Here is a 23,897-nt window from a genome sequence, read left to right on the forward strand (position 1 = left end):
CGCTCCCCTGAAAGGTTTGGCAGTCGAAACAGAAGGCTTTTTATCACAGGACAAGAAATCAGCCCTCAACAACTTAACCGGCGGAAAATATTTTTTTGAAAAAATCCCTAAGCCCCGGGGTCAGAATTTCAGCAAAAATCTGACTTTTGGCAATTCGCTCAAAAATTATGCCAGAAGCTTGCAAATTCTCCCCTGAAAGGTTTGGCAGTCGAAACAGAAGGCTTTTTATCACAGGACAAGAAATCAGCCCTCAACAACTTAACCGGCCGAAAATATTTTTTTGAAAAAATCCCTAAGCCCGGGGGTCAGAATTTCAGCAAAAATCTGACTTTTGGCAATTCACTCAAAAATGATGCCAGAAGCTTGCAGATGCTGCCCTGAAAGGTTTGGCAGTCGAAACAGAAGGCTTTTTATCACAGGACAAGAAATCAGCCCTCAACAACTTAACCGGCCGAAAATATTTTTTTGAAAAAATCCCTAAGCCCGGGGGTCAGAATTTCAGCAAAAATCTGACTTTTGGCAATTCGCTCAAAAATGTTGCCAGAAGCTTGCAAATGCTCTCCTGAAAGGTTTGGCAGTCGAAACAGAAGGCTTTTTACCACAGGACAAGAAATCAGCCCTCAAAAACTTAACCGGCCGAAAATATTTTTTTGAAAAAATCCCTAAGCCCCGGGGTCAGAATTTCAGCAAAAATCTGACTTTTGGCAATTCACTCAAAAATGATGCCAGAAGCTTGCAAATGCTCCCCTGAAAGGTTTGGCAGTCGAAACAGAAGGCTTTTTATCACAGGACAAGAAATCAGCCCTCAACAACTTAACCGGTGGAAAATATTTTTTTGAAAAAATCCCTAAGCCCCGGGGTCAGAATTTCAGCAAAAATCTGACTTTTGGCAATTCACTCAAAAATGATGCCAGAAGCTTGCAAATGCTCCCCTGAAAGGTTTGGCAGTCGAAACAGAAGGCTTTTTATCACAGGACAAGAAATCAGCCCTCAACAACTTAACCGGCGGAAAATATTTTTTTGAAAATATCCCTAAGCCCCGGGGTCAGAATTTCAGCAAAAATCTGACTTTTGGCAATTCACTCAAAAATGATGCCAGAAGAAAGGTTTGGCAGTCAAAACAGAAGGCTTTTTATCACAGCACAAGAAATCAGCCCTCAACAACTTAACCGGCGGAAAATATTTTTTTGAAAAAATCCCTAAGCCCCGGGGTCAGAAATTTAGCAAAAATCTGACTTTTGGCAATTCGCTCAAAAATGATGCCAGAAGCTTGCAAATGCTCCCCTGAAAGGATTGGGAGTCGAAACAGAAGGCTTTTTATCACAGGACAAAAAATCAGCCCTCAACAACTAAACCGGCCGAAAATATTTTTTTGAAAAAATCCCTAAGCCCCGGGGTCAGAATTTCAGCAAAAATCTGACTTTTGGCAATTCGCTCAAAAATGTTGCCAGAAGCTTGCAAATGCTCTCCTGAAAGGTTTGGCAGTCGAAACAGAAGGCTTTTTACCACAGGACAAGAAATCAGCCCTCAAAAACTTAACCGGCCGAAAATATTTTTTTGAAAAAATCCCGAAGCCCCGGGGTCAGAATTTCAGCAAAAATCTGACTTTTGGCAATTCACTCAAAAATGATGCCAGAAGCTTGCAAATGCTCCCCTGAAAGGTTTGGCAGTCGAAACAGAAGGCTTTTTATCACAGGACAAGAAATCAGCCCTCAACAACTTAACCGGTGGAAAATATTTTTTTGAAAAAATCCCTAAGCCCCGGGGTCAGAATTTCAGCAAAAATCTGACTTTTCGCAATTCACTCAAAAATGATGCCAGAAACTTGCAAATGCTCCCCTGAAAGGTTTGGCAGTCGAAACAGAAGGCTTTTTATCACAGGACAAGAAATCAGCCCTCAACAACTTAACCGGCGGAAAATATTTTTTTGAAAAAAACCCTAAGCCCCGGGGTCAGAATTTCAGCAAAAATCTGACTTTTGGCAATTCACTCAAAAATGATGCCAGAAGAAAGGTTTGGCAGTCAAAACAGAAGGCTTTTTATCACAGCACAAGAAATCAGCCCTCAGCAACTTAACCGGCGGAAAATAATTTTTTGAAAAAATCCCTAAGCCCCGGGGTCAGAATTTCAGCAAAAATCTGACTTTTGGCAATTCGCTCAAAAATGATGCCAGAAGCTTGCAAATGCTCCCCTGAAAGGTTTGGCAGTCGAAACAGAAGGCTTTTTATCACAGGACAAGAAATCAGCCCTCAACAACTTAACCGGCGGAAAATATTTTTTTGAAAAAATCCCTAAGCCCTGGGGTCAGAATTTCAGCAAAAATCTCACTTTTGGCAATTCGTTCAAAAATGATGCCAGAAGCTTGCAAACGCTCCCCTGAAAGGTTTGGCAGTCGAAACAGAAGGCTTTTTATCACAGGACAAGAAATCAGCCCTCAACAACTTAACCGGCGGAAAATATTTTTTTGAAAAAATCCCTAAGCCCCGGGGTCAGAATTTCAGCAAAAATCTGACTTTGGGTAATTCGCTCAAAAATTATGCCAGAAGCTTGCAAATGCTCCCCTGAAAGGTTTGGCAGTCGAAACAGAAGGCTTTTTATCACAGGACAAGAAATCAGCCCTCAACAACTTAACCGGCCGAAAATATTTTTTTGAAAAAATCCCTAAGCCCGGGGGTCAGAATTTCAGCAAAAATCTGACTTTTGGCAATTCACTCAAAAATGATGCCAGAAGCTTGCAAATGCTCCCCTGAAAGGATTGGGAGTCGAAACAGAAGGCTTTTTATCACAGGACAAGAAATCAGCCCTCAACAACTTAACCGGCGGAAAATATTTTTTTGAAAAAATCCCTAAGCCCCGGGGTCAGAATTTCAGCAAAAATCCGACTTTTGGCAATTCACTCAAAAATGATGCCAGAAGCTTGCAAATGCTCCCCTGAAAGGTTTGGCAGTCGAAACAGAAGGCTTTTTATCACAGGACAAGAAATCAGCCCTCAACAACTTAACCGGTGGAAAATATTTTTTTGAAAAAATCCCTAAGCCCCGGGGTCAGAATTTCAGCAAAAATCTGACTTTTGGCAATTCACTCAAAAATGATGCCAGAAGCTTGCAAATGCTCCCCTGAAAGGTTTGGCAGTCGAAACAGAAGGCTTTTTATCACAGGACAAGAAATCAGCCCTCAACAACTTAACCGGTGGAAAATATTTTTTTGAAAAAATCCCTAAGCCCCGGGGTCAGAATTTCAGCAAAAATCTGACTTTTGGCAATTCACTCAAAAATGATGCCAGAAGCTTGCAAATGCTCCCCTGAAAGGTTTGGCAGTCGAAACAGAAGGCTTTTTATCACAGGACAAGAAATCAGCCCTCAACAACTTAACCGGCGGAAAATATTTTTTTGAAAAAATCCCTAAGCCCCGGGGTCAGAATTTCAGCAAAAATCTGACTTTTGGCAATTCACTCAAAAATGATGCCAGAAGAAAGGTTTGGCAGTCAAAACAGAAGGCTTTTTATCACAGCACAAGAAATCAGCCCTCAACAACTTAACCGGCGGAAAATATTTTTTTGAAAAAATCCCTAAGCCCCGGGGTCAGAATTTCAGCAAAAATCTGACTTTTGGCAATTCACTCAAAAATGATGCCAGAAGCTTGCAAATGCTCCCCTGAAAGGTTTGGCAGTCGAAACAGAAGGCTTTTTATCACAGGACAAGAAATCAGCCCTCAACAACTAAACCGGCCGAAAATATTTTTTTGAAAAAATCCCTAAGCCCCGGGGTCAGAATTTCAGCAAAAATCTCACTTTTGGCAATTCACTCAAATATGATGCCAGAAGCTTGCAAACGCTCCCCTGAAAGGTTTGGCAGTCGAAACAGAAGGCTTTTTATCACAGGACAAGAAATCAGCCCTCAACAACTTAACCGGCGGAAAATATTTTTTTGAAAAAATCCCTAAGCCCGGGGGTCATAATTTCAGCAAAAATCTGACTTTTGGCAATTCACTCAAAAATGATGCCAGAAGCTTGCAAATGCTCCCCTGAAAGGATTGGGAGTCGAAACAGAAGGCTTTTTATCACAGGACAAGAAATCAGCCCTCAACAACTTAACCGGCCGAAAATATTTTTTTGAAAAAATCCCTAAGCCCCGGGGTCAGAATTTCAGCAAAAATCTCACTTTTGGCAATTCGCTCAAAAATTATGCCAGAAGCTTGCAAATGCTCCCCTGAAAGGTTTGGCAGTCAAAACAGAAGGCTTTTTATCACAGGACAAGAAATCAGCCCTCAACAACTTAACCGGCCGAAAATATTTTTTTGAAAAAATCCCTAAGCCCGGGGGTCAGAATTTCAGCAAAAATCTGACTTTTGGCAATTCACTCAAAAATGATGCCAGAAGCTTGCAAATGCTCCCCTGAAAGGATTGGGAGTCGAAACAGAAGGCTTTTTATCACAGGACAAGAAATCAGCCCTCAACAACTTAACCGGCCGAAAATATTTTTTTGAAAAAATCCCTAAGCCCCGGGGTCAGAATTTCAGCAAAAATCTGACTTTTGGCAATTCGCTCAAAAATGTTGCCAGAAGCTTGCAAATGCTCTCCTGAAAGGTTTGGCAGTCGAAACAGAAGGCTTTTTACCACAGGACAAGAAATCAGCCCTCAACAACTTAACCGGCGGAAAATATTTTTTTGAAAATATCCCTAAGCCCGGGGGTCAGAATTTCAGCAAAAATCTGACTTTTGGCAATTCACTCAAAAATGATGCCAGAAGCTTGCAAATGCTCCCCTGAAAGGATTGGGAGTCGAAACAGAAGGCTTTTTATCACAGGACAAGAAATCAGCCCTCAACAACTTAACCGGCCGAAAATATTTTTTTGAAAAAATCCCTAAGCCCCGGGGTCAGAATTTCAGCAAAAATCTGACTTTTGGCAATTCGCTCAAAAATGTTGCCAGAAGCTTGCAAATGCTCTCCTGAAAGGTTTGGCAGTCGAAACAGAAGGCTTTTTACCACAGGACAAGAAATCAGCCCTCAACAACTTAACCGGCGGAAAATATTTTTTTGAAAATATCCCTAAGCCCGGGGGTCAGAATTTCAGCAAAAATCTGACTTTTGGCAATTCACTCAAAAATGATGCCAGAAGCTTGCAAATGCTCCCCTGAAAGGATTGGGAGTCGAAACAGAAGGCTTTTTATCACAGGACAAGAAATCAGCCCTCAACAACTTAACCGGCCGAAAATATTTTTTTGAAAAAATCCCTAAGCCCCGGGGTCAGAATTTCAGCAAAAATCTGACTTTTGGCAATTCGCTCAAAAATGTTGCCAGAAGCTTGCAAATGCTCCCCTGAAAGGTTTGGCAGTCGAAACAGAAGGCTTTTTACCACAGGACAAGAAATCAGCCCTCAACAACTTAACCGGCGGAAAATATTTTTTTGAAAATATCCCTAAGCCCCGGGGTCAGAATTTGAGCAAAAATCCGACTTTTGGCAATTCACTCAAAAATGATGCCAGAAACTTGCAAATGCTCCCCTGAAAGGTTTGGCAGTCGAAACAGAAGGCTTTTTATCACAGGACAAGAAATCAGCCCTCAACAACTTAACCGGCCGAAAATATTTTTTTGAAAAAATCCCTAAGCCGGGGTCAGAATTTCAGCAAAAATCTGACTTTTGGCAATTCGCTCAAAAATGTTGCCAGAAGCTTGCAAATGCTCCCCTGAAAGGTTTGGCAGTCGAAACAGAAGGCTTTTTACCACAGGACAAGAAATCAGCCCTCAACAACTTAACCGGCGGAAAATATTTTTTTGAAAATATCCCTAAGCCCCGGGGTCAGAATTTCAGCAAAAATCTGACTTTTGGCAATTCACTCAAAAATGATGCCAGAAGAAAGGTTTGGCAGTCAAAACAGAAGGCTTTTTATCACAGCACAAGAAATCAGCCCTCAGCAACTTAACCGGCGGAAAATAATTTTTTGAAAAAATCCCTAAGCCCCGGGGTCAGAATTTCAGCAAAAATCTGACTTTTGGCAATTCGCTCAAAAATGATGCCAGAAGCTTGCAAATGCTCCCCTGAAAGGTTTGGCAGTCGAAACAGAAGGCTTTTTATCACAGGACAAGAAATCAGCCCTCAACAACTTAACCGGCGGAAAATATTTTTTTGAAAAAATCCCTAAGCCCCGGGGTCAGAATTTCAGCAAAAATCTGACTTTTGGCAATTCACTCAAAAATGATGCCAGAAGCTTGCAAATGCTCGCCTGAAAGGTTTGGCAGTCGAAACAGAAGGCTTTTTATCACAGGACAAGAAATCAGCCCTCAACAACTTAACCGGCGGAAAATATTTTTTTGAAAAAAACCCTAAGCCCCGGGGTCAGAATTTCAGCAAAAATCTGACTTTTGGCAATTCACTCAAAAATGATGCCAGAAGAAAGGTTTGGCAGTCAAAACAGAAGGCTTTTTATCACAGCACAAGAAATCAGCCCTCAGCAACTTAACCGGCGGAAAATAATTTTTTGAAAAAATCCCTAAGCCCCGGGGTCAGAATTTCAGCAAAAATCTGACTTTTGGCAATTCGCTCAAAAATGATGCCAGAAGCTTGCAAATGCTCCCCTGAAAGGTTTGGCAGTCGAAAGAGAAGGCTTTTTATCACAGGACAAGAAATCAGCCCTCAACAACTTAACCGGCGGAAAATATTTTTTTGAAAAAATCCCTAAGCCCCGGGGTCAGAATTTCAGCAAAAATCTCACTTTTGGCAATTCGCTCAAAAATGATGCCAGAAGCTTGCAAACGCTCCCCTGAAAGGTTTGGCAGTCGAAACAGAAGGCTTTTTATCACAGGACAAGAAATCAGCCCTCAACAACTTAACCGGCGGAAAATATTTTTTTGAAAAAATCCCTAAGCCCCGGGGTCAGAATTTCAGCAAAAATCTGACTTTGGGTAATTCGCTCAAAAATTATGCCAGAAGCTTGCAAATGCTCCCCTGAAAGGTTTGGCAGTCGAAACAGAAGGCTTTTTATCACAGGACAAGAAATCAGCCCTCAACAACTTAACCGGCCGAAAATATTTTTTTGAAAAAATCCCTAAGCCCGGGGGTCAGAATTTCAGCAAAAATCTGACTTTTGGCAATTCACTCAAAAATGATGCCAGAAGCTTGCAAATGCTCCCCTGAAAGGATTGGGAGTCGAAACAGAAGGCTTTTTATCACAGGACAAGAAATCAGCCCTCAACAACTTAACCGGCGGAAAATATTTTTTTGAAAAAATCCCTAAGCCCCGGGGTCAGAATTTCAGCATAAATCCGACTTTTGGCAATTCACTCAAAAATGATGCCAGAAGCTTGCAAATGCTCCCCTGAAAGGTTTGGCAGTCGAAACAGAAGGCTTTTTATCACAGGACAAGAAATCAGCCCTCAACAACTTAACCGGTGGAAAATATTTTTTTGAAAAAATCCCTAAGCCCCGGGGTCAGAATTTCAGCAAAAATCTGACTTTTGGCAATTCACTCAAAAATGATGCCAGAAGCTTGCAAATGCTCCCCTGAAAGGTTTGGCAGTCGAAACAGAAGGCTTTTTATCACAGGACAAGAAATCAGCCCTCAACAACTTAACCGGTGGAAAATATTTTTTTGAAAAAATCCCTAAGCCCCGGGGTCAGAATTTCAGCAAAAATCTGACTTTTGGCAATTCACTCAAAAATGATGCCAGAAGCTTGCAAATGCTCCCCTGAAAGGTTTGGCAGTCGAAACAGAAGGCTTTTTATCACAGGACAAGAAATCAGCCCTCAACAACTTAACCGGTGGAAAATATTTTTTTGAAAAAATCCCTAAGCCCCGGGGTCAGAATTTCAGCAAAAATCTGACTTTTGGCAATTCACTCAAAAATGATGCCAGAAGCTTGCAAATGCTCCCCTGAAAGGTTTGGCAGTCGAAACAGAAGGCTTTTTATCACAGGACAAGAAATCAGCCCTCAACAACTTAACCGGCGGAAAATATTTTTTTGAAAAAATCCCTAAGCCCCGGGGTCAGAATTTCAGCAAAAATCTGACTTTTGGCAATTCACTCAAAAATGATGCCAGAAGAAAGGTTTGGCAGTCAAAACAGAAGGCTTTTTATCACAGCACAAGAAATCAGCCCTCAGCAACTTAACCGGCGGAAAATAATTTTTTGAAAAAATCCCTAAGCCCCGGGGTCAGAATTTCAGCAAAAATCTGACTTTTGGCAATTCGCTCAAAAATGATGCCAGAAGCTTGCAAATGCTCCCCTGAAAGGTTTGGCAGTCGAAACAGAAGGCTTTTTATCACAGGACAAGAAATCAGCCCTCAACAACTTAACCGGCGGAAAATATTTTTTTGAAAAAATCCCTAAGCCCCGGGGTCAGAATTTCAGCAAAAATCTGACTTTTGGCAATTCACTCAAAAATGATGCCAGAAGCTTGCAAATGCTCGCCTGAAAGGTTTGGCAGTCGAAACAGAAGGCTTTTTATCACAGGACAAGAAATCAGCCCTCAACAACTTAACCGGCGGAAAATATTTTTTTGAAAAAAACCCTAAGCCCCGGGGTCAGAATTTCAGCAAAAATCTGACTTTTGGCAATTCACTCAAAAATGATGCCAGAAGAAAGGTTTGGCAGTCAAAACAGAAGGCTTTTTATCACAGCACAAGAAATCAGCCCTCAGCAACTTAACCGGCGGAAAATAATTTTTTGAAAAAATCCCTAAGCCCCGGGGTCAGAATTTCAGCAAAAATCTGACTTTTGGCAATTCGCTCAAAAATGATGCCAGAAGCTTGCAAATGCTCCCCTGAAAGGTTTGGCAGTCGAAACAGAAGGCTTTTTATCACAGGACAAGAAATCAGCCCTCAACAACTTAACCGGCGGAAAATATTTTTTTGAAAAAATCCCTAAGCCCCGGGGTCAGAATTTCAGCAAAAATCTCACTTTTGGCAATTCGCTCAAAAATGATGCCAGAAGCTTGCAAACGCTCCCCTGAAAGGTTTGGCAGTCGAAACAGAAGGCTTTTTATCACAGGACAAGAAATCAGCCCTCAACAACTTAACCGGCGGAAAATATTTTTTTGAAAAAATCCCTAAGCCCCGGGGTCAGAATTTCAGCAAAAATCTGACTTTGGGTAATTCGCTCAAAAATTATGCCAGAAGCTTGCAAATGCTCCCCTGAAAGGTTTGGCAGTCGAAACAGAAGGCTTTTTATCACAGGACAAGAAATCAGCCCTCAACAACTTAACCGGCCGAAAATATTTTTTTGAAAAAATCCCTAAGCCCGGGGGTCAGAATTTCAGCAAAAATCTGACTTTTGGCAATTCACTCAAAAATGATGCCAGAAGCTTGCAAATGCTCCCCTGAAAGGATTGGGAGTCGAAACAGAAGGCTTTTTATCACAGGACAAGAAATCAGCCCTCAACAACTTAACCGGCGGAAAATATTTTTTTGAAAAAATCCCTAAGCCCCGGGGTCAGAATTTCAGCATAAATCCGACTTTTGGCAATTCACTCAAAAATGATGCCAGAAGCTTGCAAATGCTCCCCTGAAAGGTTTGGCAGTCGAAACAGAAGGCTTTTTATCACAGGACAAGAAATCAGCCCTCAACAACTTAACCGGTGGAAAATATTTTTTTGAAAAAATCCCTAAGCCCCGGGGTCAGAATTTCAGCAAAAATCTGACTTTTGGCAATTCACTCAAAAATGATGCCAGAAGCTTGCAAATGCTCCCCTGAAAGGTTTGGCAGTCGAAACAGAAGGCTTTTTATCACAGGACAAGAAATCAGCCCTCAACAACTTAACCGGTGGAAAATATTTTTTTGAAAAAATCCCTAAGCCCCGGGGTCAGAATTTCAGCAAAAATCTGACTTTTGGCAATTCACTCAAAAATGATGCCAGAAGCTTGCAAATGCTCCCCTGAAAGGTTTGGCAGTCGAAACAGAAGGCTTTTTATCACAGGACAAGAAATCAGCCCTCAACAACTTAACCGGTGGAAAATATTTTTTTGAAAAAATCCCTAAGCCCCGGGGTCAGAATTTCAGCAAAAATCTGACTTTTGGCAATTCACTCAAAAATGATGCCAGAAGCTTGCAAATGCTCCCCTGAAAGGTTTGGCAGTCGAAACAGAAGGCTTTTTATCACAGGACAAGAAATCAGCCCTCAACAACTTAACCGGCGGAAAATATTTTTTTGAAAAAATCCCTAAGCCCCGGGGTCAGAATTTCAGCAAAAATCTGACTTTTGGCAATTCACTCAAAAATGATGCCAGAAGAAAGGTTTGGCAGTCGAAACAGAAGGCTTTTTATCACAGGACAAGAAATCAGCCCTCAACAACTTAACCGGTGGAAAATATTTTTTTGAAAAAATCCCTAAGCCCCGGGGTCAGAATTTCAGCAAAAATCTGACTTTTGGCAATTCACTCAAAAATGATGCCAGAAGCTTGCAAATGCTCCCCTGAAAGGTTTGGCAGTCGAAACAGAAGGCTTTTTATCACAGGACAAGAAATCAGCCCTCAACAACTAAACCGGCCGAAAATATTTTTTTGAAAAAATCCCTAAGCCCCGGGGTCAGAATTTCAGCAAAAATCTCACTTTTGGCAATTCACTCAAAAATGATGCCAGAAGCTTGCAAACGCTCCCCTGAAAGGTTTGGCAGTCGAAACAGAAGGCTTTTTATCACAGGACAAGAAATCAGCCCTCAACAACTTAACCGGCGGAAAATATTTTTTTGAAAAAATCCCTAAGCCCGGGGGTCAGAATTTCAGCAAAAATCTGACTTTTGGCAATTCACTCAAAAATGATGCCAGAAGCTTGCAAATGCTCCCCTGAAAGGATTGGGAGTCGAAACAGAAGGCTTTTTATCACAGGACAAGAAATCAGCCCTCAACAACTTAACCGGCCGAAAATATTTTTTTGAAAAAATCCCTAAGCCCCGGGGTCAGAATTTCAGCAAAAATCTGACTTTTGGCAATTCGCTCAAAAATTATGCCAGAAGCTTGCAAATGCTCCCCTGAAAGGTTTGGCAGTCGAAACAGAAGGCTTTTTATCACAGGACAAGAAATCAGCCCTCAACAACTTAACCGGCCGAAAATATTTTTTTGAAAAAATCCCTAAGCCCGGGGGTCAGAATTTCAGCAAAAATCTGACTTTTGGCAATTCACTCAAAAATGATGCCAGAAGCTTGCAAATGCTCCCCTGAAAGGATTGGGAGTCGAAACAGAAGGCTTTTTATCACAGGACAAGAAATCAGCCCTCAACAACTTAACCGGCCGAAAATATTTTTTTGAAAAAATCCCTAAGCCCCGGGGTCAGAATTTCAGCAAAAATCTGACTTTTGGCAATTCGCTCAAAAATGTTGCCAGAAGCTTGCAAATGCTCTCCTGAAAGGTTTGGCAGTCGAAACAGAAGGCTTTTTACCACAGGACAAGAAATCAGCCCTCAACAACTTAACCGGCGGAAAATATTTTTTTGAAAATATCCCTAAGCCCGGGGGTCAGAATTTCAGCAAAAATCTGACTTTTGGCAATTCACTCAAAAATGATGCCAGAAGCTTGCAAATGCTCCCCTGAAAGGATTGGGAGTCGAAACAGAAGGCTTTTTATCACAGGACAAGAAATCAGCCCTCAACAACTTAACCGGCCGAAAATATTTTTTTGAAAAAATCCCTAAGCCCCGGGGTCAGAATTTCAGCAAAAATCTGACTTTTGGCAATTCGCTCAAAAATGTTGCCAGAAGCTTGCAAATGCTCCCCTGAAAGGTTTGGCAGTCGAAACAGAAGGCTTTTTACCACAGGACAAGAAATCAGCCCTCAACAACTTAACTGGCGGAAAATATTTTTTTGAAAATATCCCTAAGCCCCGGGGTCAGAATTTGAGCAAAAATCTGACTTTTGGCAATTCACTCAAAAATGATGCCAGAAGAAAGGTTTGGCAGTCAAAACAGAAGGCTTTTTATCACAGCACAAGAAATTAGCCCTCAACAACTTAACCGGCGGAAAATATTTTTTTGAAAAAATCCCTAAGCCCGGGGGTCAGAATTTCAGCAAAAATCTGACTTTTGGCAATTCGCTCAAAAATGATGCCAGAAGCTTGCAAATGCTCCCCTGAAAGGATTGGGAGTCGAAACAGAAGGCTTTTTATCACAGGACAAGAAATCAGCCCTCAACAACTTAACCGGCGGAAAATATTTTTTTGAAAAAATCCCTTAGCCCCGGGGTCAGAATTTCAGCAAAAATCCGACTTTTGGCAATTCACTCAAAAATGATGCCAGAAACTTGCAAATGCTCCCCTGAAAGGTTTGGCAGTCGAAACAGAAGGCTTTTTATCACAGGACAAGAAATCAGCCCTCAACAACTTAACCGGCCGAAAATATTTTTTTGAAAAAATCCCTAAGCCGGGGTCAGAATTTCAGCAAAAATCTGACTTTTGGCAATTCGCTCAAAAATGTTGCCAGAAGCTTGCAAATGCTCCCCTGAAAGGTTTGGCAGTCGAAACAGAAGGCTTTTTACCACAGGACAAGAAATCAGCCCTCAACAACTTAACCGGCAGAAAATATTTTTTTGAAAATATCCCTAAGCCCCGGGGTCAGAATTTCAGCAAAAATCTGACTTTTGGCAATTCACTCAAAAATGATGCCAGAAGCTTGGAAATGCTCCCCTGAAAGGTTTGGCAGTCGAAACAGAAGGCTTTTTATCACAGGACAAGAAATCAGCCCTCAACAACTTAACCGGCGGAAAATATTTTTTTGAAAAAAACCCTAAGCCCCGGGGTCAGAATTTCAGCAAAAATCTGACTTTTGGCAATTCACTCAAAAATGATGCCAGAAGAAAGGTTTGGCAGTCAAAACAGAAGGCTTTTTATCACAGCACAAGAAATCAGCCCTCAGCAACTTAACCGGCGGAAAATAATTTTTTGAAAAAATCCCTAAGCCCCGGGGTCAGAATTTCAGCAAAAATCTGACTTTTGGCAATTCGCTCAAAAATGATGCCAGAAGCTTGCAAATGCTCCCCTGAAAGGTTTGGCAGTCGAAACAGAAGGCTTTTTATCACAGGACAAGAAATCAGCCCTCAACAACTTAACCGGCGGAAAATATTTTTTTGAAAAAATCCCTAAGCCCCGGGGTCAGAATTTCAGCAAAAATCTGACTTTGGGTAATTCGCTCAAAAATTATGCCAGAAGCTTGCAAATGCTCCCCTGAAAGATTTGGCAGTCAAAACAGAAGGCTTTTTATCACAGGACAAGAAATCAGCCCTCAACAACTTAACCGGCCGAAAATATTTTTTTGAAAAAATCCCTAAGCCCGGGGGTCAGAATTTCAGCAAAAATCTGACTTTTGGCAATTCACTCAAAAATGATGCCAGAAGCTTGCAAATGCTCCCCTGAAAGGATTGGGAGTCGAAACAGAAGGCTTTTTATCACAGGACAAGAAATCAGCCCTCAACAACTTAACCGGCGGAAAATATTTTTTTGAAAAAATCCCTAAGCCCCGGGGTCAGAATTTCAGCAAAAATCCGACTTTTGGCAATTCACTCAAAAATGATGCCAGAAGCTTGCAAATGCTCCCCTGAAAGGTTTGGCAGTCGAAACAGAAGGCTTTTTATCAAAGGACAAGAAATCAGCCCTCAACAACTTAACCGGCCGAAAATATTTTTTTGAAAAAATCCCTAAGCCCCGGGGTCAGAATTTCAGCAAAAATCTGACTTTTGGCAATTCGCTCAAAAATGTTGCCAGAAGCTTGCAAATGCTCCCCTGAAAGGTTTGGCAGTCGAAACAGAAGGCTTTTTACCACAGGACAAGAAATCAGCCCTCAACAACTTAACCGGCGGAAAATATTTTTTTGAAAAAATCCCTAAGCCCCGGGGTCAGAATTTCAGCAAAAATCTGACTTTTGGCAATTCACTCAAAAATGATGCCAGAAGAAAGGTTTGGCAGTCAAAACAGAAGGCTTTTTATCACAGCACAAGAAATCAGCCCTCAGCAACTTAACCGGCGGAAAATAATTTTTTGAAAAAATCCCTAAGCCCCGGGGTCAGAATTTCAGCAAAAATCTGACTTTTGGCAATTCGCTCAAAAATGATGCCAGAAGCTTGCAAATGCTCCCCTGAAAGGTTTGGCAGTCGAAACAGAAGGCTTTTTATCACAGGACAAGAAATCAGCCCTCAACAACTTAACCGGCGGAAAATATTTTTTTGAAAAAATCCCTAAGCCCCGGGGTCAGAATTTCAGCAAAAATCTCACTTTTGGCAATTCGCTCAAAAATGATGCCAGAAGCTTGTAAACGCTCCCCTGAAAGGTTTGACAGTCGAAACAGAAGGCTTTTTATCACAGGACAAGAAATCAGCCCTCAACAACTTAACCGGCGGAAAATATTTTTTTGAAAAAATCCCTAAGCCCCGGGGTCAGAATTTCAGCAAAAAACTGACTTTGGGTAATTCGCTCAAAAATTATGCCAGAAGCTTGCAAATGCTCCCCTGAAAGGTTTGGCAGTCGAAACAGAAGGCTTTTTATCACAGGACAAGAAATCAGCCCTCAACAACTTAACTGGCGGAAAATATTTTTTTGAAAAAATCCCTAAGCCCCGGGGTCAGAATTTCAGCAAAAATCCGACTTTTGGCAATTCACTCAAAAATGATGCCAGAAGCTTGCAAATGCTCCCCTGAAAGGTTTGGCAGTCGAAACAGAAGGCTTTTTATCAAAGGACAAGAAATCAGCCCTCAACAACTTAACCGGCGGAAAATATTTTTTTGAAAAAATCCCTAAGCCCCGGGGTCAGAATTTCAGCAAAAATCTGACTTTTGGCAATTCGCTCAAAAATGTTGCCAGAAGCTTGCAAATGCTCCCCTGAAAGGTTTGGCAGTCGAAACAGAAGGCTTTTTACCACAGGACAAGAAATCAGCCCTCAACAACTTAACCGGCGGAAAATATTTTTTTGAAAAAATCCCTAAGCCCCGGGGTCAGAAGTTCAGCAAAAATCTGACTTTTGGCAATTCACTCAAAAATGATGCCAGAAGAAAGGTTTGGCAGTCAAAACAGAAGGCTTTTTATCACAGCACAAGAAATCAGCCCTCAACAACTTAACCGGCGAAAAATATTTTTTTGAAAAAATCCCAAAGCCCCGGGGTCAGAATTTCAGCAAAAATCTCACTTTTGGCAATTCACTCAAAAATGATGCCAGAAGCTTGCAAACGCTCCCCTGAAAGGTTTGGCAGTCGAAACAGAAGGCTTTTTATCACAGGACAAGAAATCAGCCCTCAACAACTTAACCGGCGGAAAATATTTTTTTGAAAAAATCCCTAAGCCCCGGGGTCAGAATTTCAGCAAAAATCTGACTTTTGGCAATTCGCTCAAAAATTATGCCAGAAGCTTGCAAATGCTCCCCTGAAAGGTTTGGCAGTCGAAACAGAAGGCTTTTTATCACAGGACAAGAAATCAGCCCTCAACAACTTAACCGGCCGAAAATATTTTTTTGAAAAAATCCCTAAGCCCTAAGCAAAAATCTGACTTTTGGCAATTCACTCAAAAATGATGCCAGAAGCTTGCAAATGCTCCCCTGAAAGGATTGGGAGTCGAAAGAGAAGGCTTTTTATCACAGGACAAGAAATCAGCCCTCAACAACTTAACCGGCGGAAAATATTTTTTTGAAAAAATCCCTAAGCCCCGGGGTCAGAATTTCAGCAAAAATCCGACTTTTGGCAATTCACTCAAAAATGATGCCAGAAGCTTGCAAATGCTCCCCTGAAAGGTTTGGCAGTCGAAACAGAAGGCTTTTTATCACAGGACAAGAAATCAGCCCTCAACAACTTAACCGGCCGAAAATATTTTTTTGAAAAAATCCCTAAGCCCCGGGGTCAGAATTTCAGCAAAAATCTGACTTTTGGCAATTCACTCAAAAATGATGCCAGAAGCTTGGAAATGCTCCCCTGAAAGGTTTGGCAGTCGAAACAGAAGGCTTTTTATCACAGGACAAGAAATCAGCCCTCAACAACTTAACCGGCGGAAAATATTTTTTTGAAAAAATCCCTAAGCCCCGGGGTCAGAATTTCAGCAAAAATCTGACTTTTGGCAATTCACTCAAAAATGATGCCAGAAGAAAGGTTTGGCAGTCAAAACAGAAGGCTTTTTATCACAGCACAAGAAATCAGCCCTCAGCAACTTAACCGGCGGAAAATAATTTTTTGAAAAAATCCCTAAGCCCCGGGGTCAGAATTTCAGCAAAAATCTGACTTTTGGCAATTCGCTCAAAAATGATGCCAGAAGCTTGCAAATGCTCCCCTGAAAGGTTTGGCAGTCGAAACAGAAGGCTTTTTATCACAGGACAAGAAATCAGCCCTCAACAACTTAACCGGCGGAAAATATTTTTTTGAAAAAATCCCTAAGCCCCGGGGTCAGAATTTCAGCAAAAATCTCACTTTTGGCAATTCGCTCAAAAATGATGCCAGAAGCTTGTAAACGCTCCCCTGAAAGGTTTGACAGTCGAGACAGAAGGCTTTTTATCACAGGACAAGAAATCAGCCCTCAACAACTTAACCGGCGAAAAATATTTTTTTGAAAAAATCCCAAAGCCCCGGGGTCAGAATTTCAGCAAAAATCTCACTTTTGGCAATTCACTCAAAAATGATGCCAGAAGCTTGCAAACGCTCCCCTGAAAGGTTTGGCAGTCGAAACAGAAGGCTTTTTATCACAGGACAAGAAATCAGCCCTCAACAACTTAACCGGCGGAAAATATTTTTTTGAAAAAATCCCTAAGCCCCGGGGTCAGAATTTCAGCAAAAATCTGACTTTTGGCAATTCGCTCAAAAATTATGCCAGAAGCTTGCAAATGCTCCCCTGAAAGGTTTGGCAGTCGAAACAGAAGGCTTTTTATCACAGGACAAGAAATCAGCCCTCAACAACTTAACCGGCCGAAAATATTTTTTTGAAAAAATCCCTAAGCCCTAAGCAAAAATCTGACTTTTGGCAATTCACTCAAAAATGATGCCAGAAGCTTGCAAATGCTCCCCTGAAAGGATTGGGAGTCGAAAGAGAAGGCTTTTTATCACAGGACAAGAAATCAGCCCTCAACAACTTAACCGGCGGAAAATATTTTTTTGAAAAAATCCCTAAGCCCCGGGGTCAGAATTTCAGCAAAAATCCGACTTTTGGCAATTCACTCAAAAATGATGCCAGAAGCTTGCAAATGCTCCCCTGAAAGGTTTGGCAGTCGAAACAGAAGGCTTTTTATCACAGGACAAGAAATCAGCCCTCAACAACTTAACCGGCCGAAAATATTTTTTTGAAAAAATCCCTAAGCCCCGGGGTCAGAATTTCAGCAAAAATCTGACTTTTGGCAATTCACTCAAAAATGATGCCAGAAGCTTGGAAATGCTCCCCTGAAAGGTTTGGCAGTCGAAACAGAAGGCTTTTTATCACAGGACAAGAAATCAGCCCTCAACAACTTAACCGGCGGAAAATATTTTTTTGAAAAAATCCCTAAGCCCCGGGGTCAGAATTTCAGCAAAAATCTGACTTTTGGCAATTCACTCAAAAATGATGCCAGAAGAAAGGTTTGGCAGTCAAAACAGAAGGCTTTTTATCACAGCACAAGAAATCAGCCCTCAGCAACTTAACCGGCGGAAAATAATTTTTTGAAAAAATCCCTAAGCCCCGGGGTCAGAATTTCAGCAAAAATCTGACTTTTGGCAATTCGCTCAAAAATGATGCCAGAAGCTTGCAAATGCTCCCCTGAAAGGTTTGGCAGTCGAAACAGAAGGCTTTTTATCACAGGACAAGAAATCAGCCCTCAACAACTTAACCGGCGGAAAATATTTTTTTGAAAAAATCCCTAAGCCCCGGGGTCAGAATTTCAGCAAAAATCTCACTTTTGGCAATTCGCTCAAAAATGATGCCAGAAGCTTGTAAACGCTCCCCTGAAAGGTTTGACAGTCGAAACAGAAGGCTTTTTATCACAGGACAAGAAATCAGCCCTCAACAACTTAACCGGCGGAAAATATTTTTTTGAAAAAATCCCTAAGCCCCGGGGTCAGAATTTCAGCAAAAAACTGACTTTGGGTAATTCGCTCAAAAATTATGCCAGAAGCTTGGAAATGCTCCCCTGAAAGGTTTGGCAGTCGAAACAGAAGGCTTTTTATCACAGGACAAGAAATCAGCCCTCAACAACTTAACCGGCGGAAAATATTTTTTTGAAAAAATCCCTAAGCCCCGGGGTCAGAATTTCAGCAAAAATCTGACTTTTGGCAATTCACTCAAAAATGATGCCAGAAGAAAGGTTTGGCAGTCAAAACAGAAGGCTTTTTATCACAGCACAAGAAATCAGCCCTCAGCAACTTAACCGGCGGAAAATAATTTTTTGAAAAAATCCCTAAGCCCCGGGGTCAGAATTTCAGCAAAAATCTGACTTTTGGCAATTCGCTCAAAAATGATGCCAGAAGCTTGCAAATGCTCCCCTGAAAGGTTTGGCAGTCGAAACAGAAGGCTTTTTATCACAGGACAAGAAATCAGCCCTCAACAACTTAACCGGCGGAAAATATTTTTTTGAAAAAATCCCTAAGCCCCGGGGTCAGAATTTCAGCAAAAATCTCACTTTTGGCAATTCGCTCAAAAATGATGCCAGAAGCTTGTAAACGCTCCCCTGAAAGGTTTGACAGTCGAAACAGAAGGCTTTTTATCACAGGACAAGAAATCAGCCCTCAACAACTTAACCGGCGGAAAATATTTTTTTGAAAAAATCCCTAAGCCCCGGGGTCAGAATTTCAGCAAAAAACTGACTTTGGGTAATTCGCTCAAAAATTATGCCAGAAGCTTGCAAATGCTCCCCTGAAAGGTTTGGCAGTCGAAACAGAAGGCTTTTTATCACAGGACAAGAAATCAGCCCTCAACAACTTAACCGGCGGAAAATATTTTTTTGAAAAAATCCCTAAGCCCCGGGGTCAGAATTTCAGCAAAAATCCGACTTTTGGCAATTCACTCAAAAATGATGCCAGAAGCTTGCAAATGCTCCCCTGAAAGGTTTGGCAGTCGAAACAGAAGGCTTTTTATCAAAGGACAAGAAATCAGCCCTCAACAACTTAACCGGCGGAAAATATTTTTTTGAAAAAATCCCTAAGCCCCGGGGTCAGAATTTCAGCAAAAATCTGACTTTTGGCAATTCGCTCAAAAATGTTGCCAGAAGCTTGCAAATGCTCCCCTGAAAGGTTTGGCAGTCGAAACAGAAGGCTTTTTACCACAGGACAAGAAATCAGCCCTCAACAACTTAACCGGCGGAAAATATTTTTTTGAAAAAATCCCTAAGCCCCGGGGTCAGAAGTTCAGCAAAAATCTGACTTTTGGCAATTCACTCAAAAATGATGCCAGAAGAAAGGTTTGGCAGTCAAAACAGAAGGCTTTTTATCACAGCACAAGAAATCAGCCCTCAACAACTTAACCGGCGAAAAATATTTTTTTGAAAAAATCCCAAAGCCCCGGGGTCAGAATTTCAGCAAAAATCTCACTTTTGGCAATTCACTCAAAAATGATGCCAGAAGCTTGCAAACGCTCCCCTGAAAGGTTTGGCAGTCGAAACAGAAGGCTTTTTATCACAGGACAAGAAATCAGCCCTCAACAACTTAACCGGCGGAAAATATTTTTTTGAAAAAATCCCTAAGCCCCGGGGTCAGAATTTCAGCAAAAATCTGACTTTTGGCAATTCGCTCAAAAATTATGCCAGAAGCTTGCAAATGCTCCCCTGAAAGGTTTGGCAGTCGAAACAGAAGGCTTTTTATCACAGGACAAGAAATCAGCCCTCAACAACTTAACCGGCCGAAAATATTTTTTTGAAAAAATCCCTAAGCCCTAAGCAAAAATCTGACTTTTGGCAATTCACTCAAAAATGATGCCAGAAGCTTGCAAATGCTCCCCTGAAAGGATTGGGAGTCGAAAGAGAAGGCTTTTTATCACAGGACAAGAAATCGGCCCTCAACAACTTAACCGGCGGAAAATATTTTTTTGAAAAAATCCCTAAGCCCCGGGGTCAGAATTTCAGCAAAAATCCGACTTTTGGCAATTCACTCAAAAATGATGCCAGAAGCTTGCAAATGCTCCCCTGAAAGGTTTGGCAGTCGAAACAGAAGGCTTTTTATCACAGGACAAGAAATCAGCCCTCAACAACTTAACCGGCCGAAAATATTTTTTTGAAAAAATCCCTAAGCCCCGGGGTCAGAATTTCAGCAAAAATCTGACTTTTGGCAATTCACTCAAAAATGATGCCAGAAGCTTGGAAATGCTCCCCTGAAAGGTTTGGCAGTCGAAACAGAAGGCTTTTTATCACAGGACAAGAAATCAGCCCTCAACAACTTAACCGGCGGAAAATATTTTTTTGAAAAAATCCCTAAGCCCCGGGGTCAGAATTTCAGCAAAAATCTGACTTTTGGCAATTCACTCAAAAATGATGCCAGAAGAAAGGTTTGGCAGTCAAAACAGAAGGCTTTTTAACACAGCACAAGAAATCAGCCCTCAGCAACTTAACCGGCGGAAAATAATTTTTTGAAAAAATCCCTAAGCCCCGGGGTCAGAATTTCAGCAAAAATCTGACTTTTGGCAATTCGCTCAAAAATGATGCCAGAAGCTTGCAAATGCTCCCCTGAAAGGTTTGGCAGTCGAAAAAGAAGGCTTTTTATCACAGGACAAGAAATCAGCCCTCAACAACTTAACCGGCGGAAAATATTTTTTTGAAAAAATCCCTAAGCCCCGGGGTCAGAATTTCAGCAAAAATCTCACTTTTGGCAATTCGCTCAAAAATGATGCCAGAAGCTTGCAAACGCTCCCCTGAAAGGTTTGGCAGTCGAAACAGAAGGCTTTTTATCACAGGACAAGAAATCAGCCCTCAACAACTTAACCGGCCGAAAATATTTTTTTGAAAAAATCCCTAAGCCCGGGGGTCAGAATTTCAGCAAAAATCTGACTTTTGGCAATTCACTCAAAAATGATGCCAGAAGCTTGCAAATGCTCCCCTGAAAGGATTGGGAGTCAAAACAGAAGGCTTTTTATCACAGGACAAGAAATCAGCCCTCAACAACTTAACCGGCGGAAAATATTTTTTTGAAAAAATCCCTAAGCCCCGGGGTCAGAATTTCAGCAAAAATCCGACTTTTGGCAATTCACTCAAAAATGATGCCAGAAGCTTGCAAATGCTCCCCTCAAAGGTTTGGCAGTCGAAACAGAAGGCTTTTTATCACAGGACAAGAAATCAGCCCTCAACAACTTAACCGGCCGAAAATATTTTTTTGAAAAAATCCCTAAGCCCCGGGGTCAGAATTTCAGCAAAAATCTGACTTTTGGCAATTCGCTCAAAAATGTTGCCAGAAGCTTGCAAATGCTCCCCTGAAAGGTTTGGCAGTCGAAACAGAAGGCTTTTTACCACAGGACAAGAAATCAGCCCTCAACAACTTAACCGGCGGAAAATATTTTTTTGAAAATATCCCTAAGCCCCGGGGTCAGAATTTCAGCAAAAATCTGACTTTTGGCAATTCACTCAAAAATGATGCCAGAAGCTTGGAAATGCTCCCCTGAAAGGTTTGGCAGTCGAAACAGAAGGCTTTTTATAACAGGACAAGAAATCAGCCCTCAACAACTTAACCGGCGGAAAATATTTTTTTGAAAAAATCCCTAAGCCCCGGGGTCAGAATTTCAGCAAAAATCTGACTTTTGGCAATTCACTCAAAAATGATGCCAGAAGCTTGCAAATGCTAACCTGAAAGGTTTGGCAGTCGAAACAGAAGGCTTTTTATCACAGGACAAGAAATCAGCCCTCAACAACTTAACCGGCGGAAAATATTTTTTTGAAAAAATCCCTAAGCCCCGGGGTCAGAATTTCAGCAAAAATCTGACTTTTGGCAATTCACTCAAAAATAATGCCAGAAGCTTGCAAATGCTAACCTGAAAGGTTTGGCAGTCGAAACAGAAGGCTTTTTATGACAGGACAAGAAATCAGCCCTCAAAAACTTAACCGGCCGAAAATATTTTTTTGAAAAAATCCCTAAGCCCCGGGGTCAGAATTTCAGCAAAAATCTGACTTTTGGCAATTCACTCAAAAATGATGCCAGAAGCTTGCAAATGCTCCCCTGAAAGGTTTGGCAGTCGAAACAGAAGGCTTTTTATCACAGGACAAGAAATCAGCCCTCAACAACTTAACCGGTGGAAAATATTTTTTTGAAAAAATCCCTAAGCCCCGGGGTCAGAATTTCAGCAAAAATCTGACTTTTGGCAATTCACTCAAAAATGATGCCAGAAGCTTGCAAATGCTCCCCTGAAAGGTTTGGCAGTCGAAACAGAAGGCTTTTTATCACAGGACAAGAAATCAGCCCTCAACAACTTAACCGGCGGAAAATATTTTTTTGAAAAAATCCCTAAGCCCCGGGGTCAGAATTTCAGCAAAAATCTGACTTTTGGCAATTCACTCAAAAATGATGCCAGAAGCTTGCAAATGCTCCCCTGAAAGGTTTGGCAGTAGAAACAGGCGGCTTTTTATCACAGGACAAGAAATCAGCCCTCAACAACTTAACCGGCGGAAAATATTTTTTTGAAAAAATCCCTAAGCCCCGGGGTCAGAATTTCAGCAAAAATCTCACTTTTGGCAATTGGCTCAAAAATGATGCCAGAAGCTTGCAAATGCTCCCCTGAAAGGTTTGGCAGTCAAAACAGAAGGCTTTTTATCACAGGACAAGAAATCAGCCCTCAACAACTTAACCGGCCGAAATTTTTTTTTTGAAAATATCCCTAAGCCCCGGGGTCAGAATTTCAGCAAAAATCTCACTTTTGGCAATTCGCTCAAAAATGATGCCAGAAGCTTGCAAACGCTCCCCTGAAAGGTTTGGCAGTCGAAACAGAAGGCTTTTTATCACAGGACAAGAAATCAGCCCTCAACAACTTAACCGGCCGAAAATATTTTTTTGAAAAAATCCCTAAGCCCGGGGGTCAGAATTTCAGCAAAAATCTGACTTTTCGCAATTCACTCAAAAATGATGCCAGAAGCTTGCAAATGCTCCCCTGAAAGGTTTGGCAGTCGAAACAGAAGGCTTTTTATCACAGGACAAGAAATCAGCCCTCAACAACTTAACCGGCGGAAAATATTTTTTTGAAAAAATCCCTAAGCCCCGGGGTCAGAATTTCAGCAAAAATCCGACTTTTGGCAATTCACTCAAAAATGATGCCAGAAGCTTGGAAATGCTCCCCTGAAAGGTTTGGCAGTCGAAACAGAAGGCTTTTTATCACAGGACAAGAAATCAGCCCTCAACAACTTAACCGGCGGAAAATTTTTTTTTTAAAAAAATCCCTAAGCCCCGGGGTCAGAATTTCAGCAAAAATCTGACTTTTGGCAATTCACTCAAAAATGATGCCAGAAGAAAGGTTTGGCAGTCAAAACAGAAGGCTTTTTATCACAGCACAAGAAATTAGCCCTCAACAACTTAACCGGCGGAAAATAATTTTTTGAAAAAATCCCTAAGCCCCGGGGTCAGAATTTCAGCAAAAATCTGACTTTTGGCACTTCACTCAAAAATGATGCCAGAAGCTTGCAAATGCTCCCCTGAAAGGTTTGGCAGTCGAAACAGAAGGCTTTTTACCACAGGACAAGAAATCAGCCCTCAACAACTTAACCGGCGGAAAATATTTTTTTGAAAATATCCCTAAGCCCCGGGGTCAGAATTTCAGCAAAAATCTGACTTTTGGCAATTCACTCAAAAATGATGCCAGAAGCTTGGAAATGCTCCCCTGAAAGGTTTGGCAGTCGAAACAGAAGGCTTTTTATCACAGGACAAGAAATCAGCCCTCAACAACTTAACCGGCCGAAAATATTTTTTTGAAAAAATCCCTAAGCCCCGGGGTCAGAATTTCAGCAAAAATCTGACTTTTGGCAATTCACTCAAAAATGATGCCAGAAGCTTGCAAACGCTCCCCTGAAAGGTTTGGCAGTCAAA

Source organism: Podarcis muralis, chromosome 9, assembly GCF_964188315.1.
Source record: "Podarcis muralis chromosome 9, rPodMur119.hap1.1, whole genome shotgun sequence".
In the NCBI taxonomy this organism is placed as follows: Eukaryota; Metazoa; Chordata; class Lepidosauria; order Squamata; family Lacertidae; genus Podarcis; species Podarcis muralis.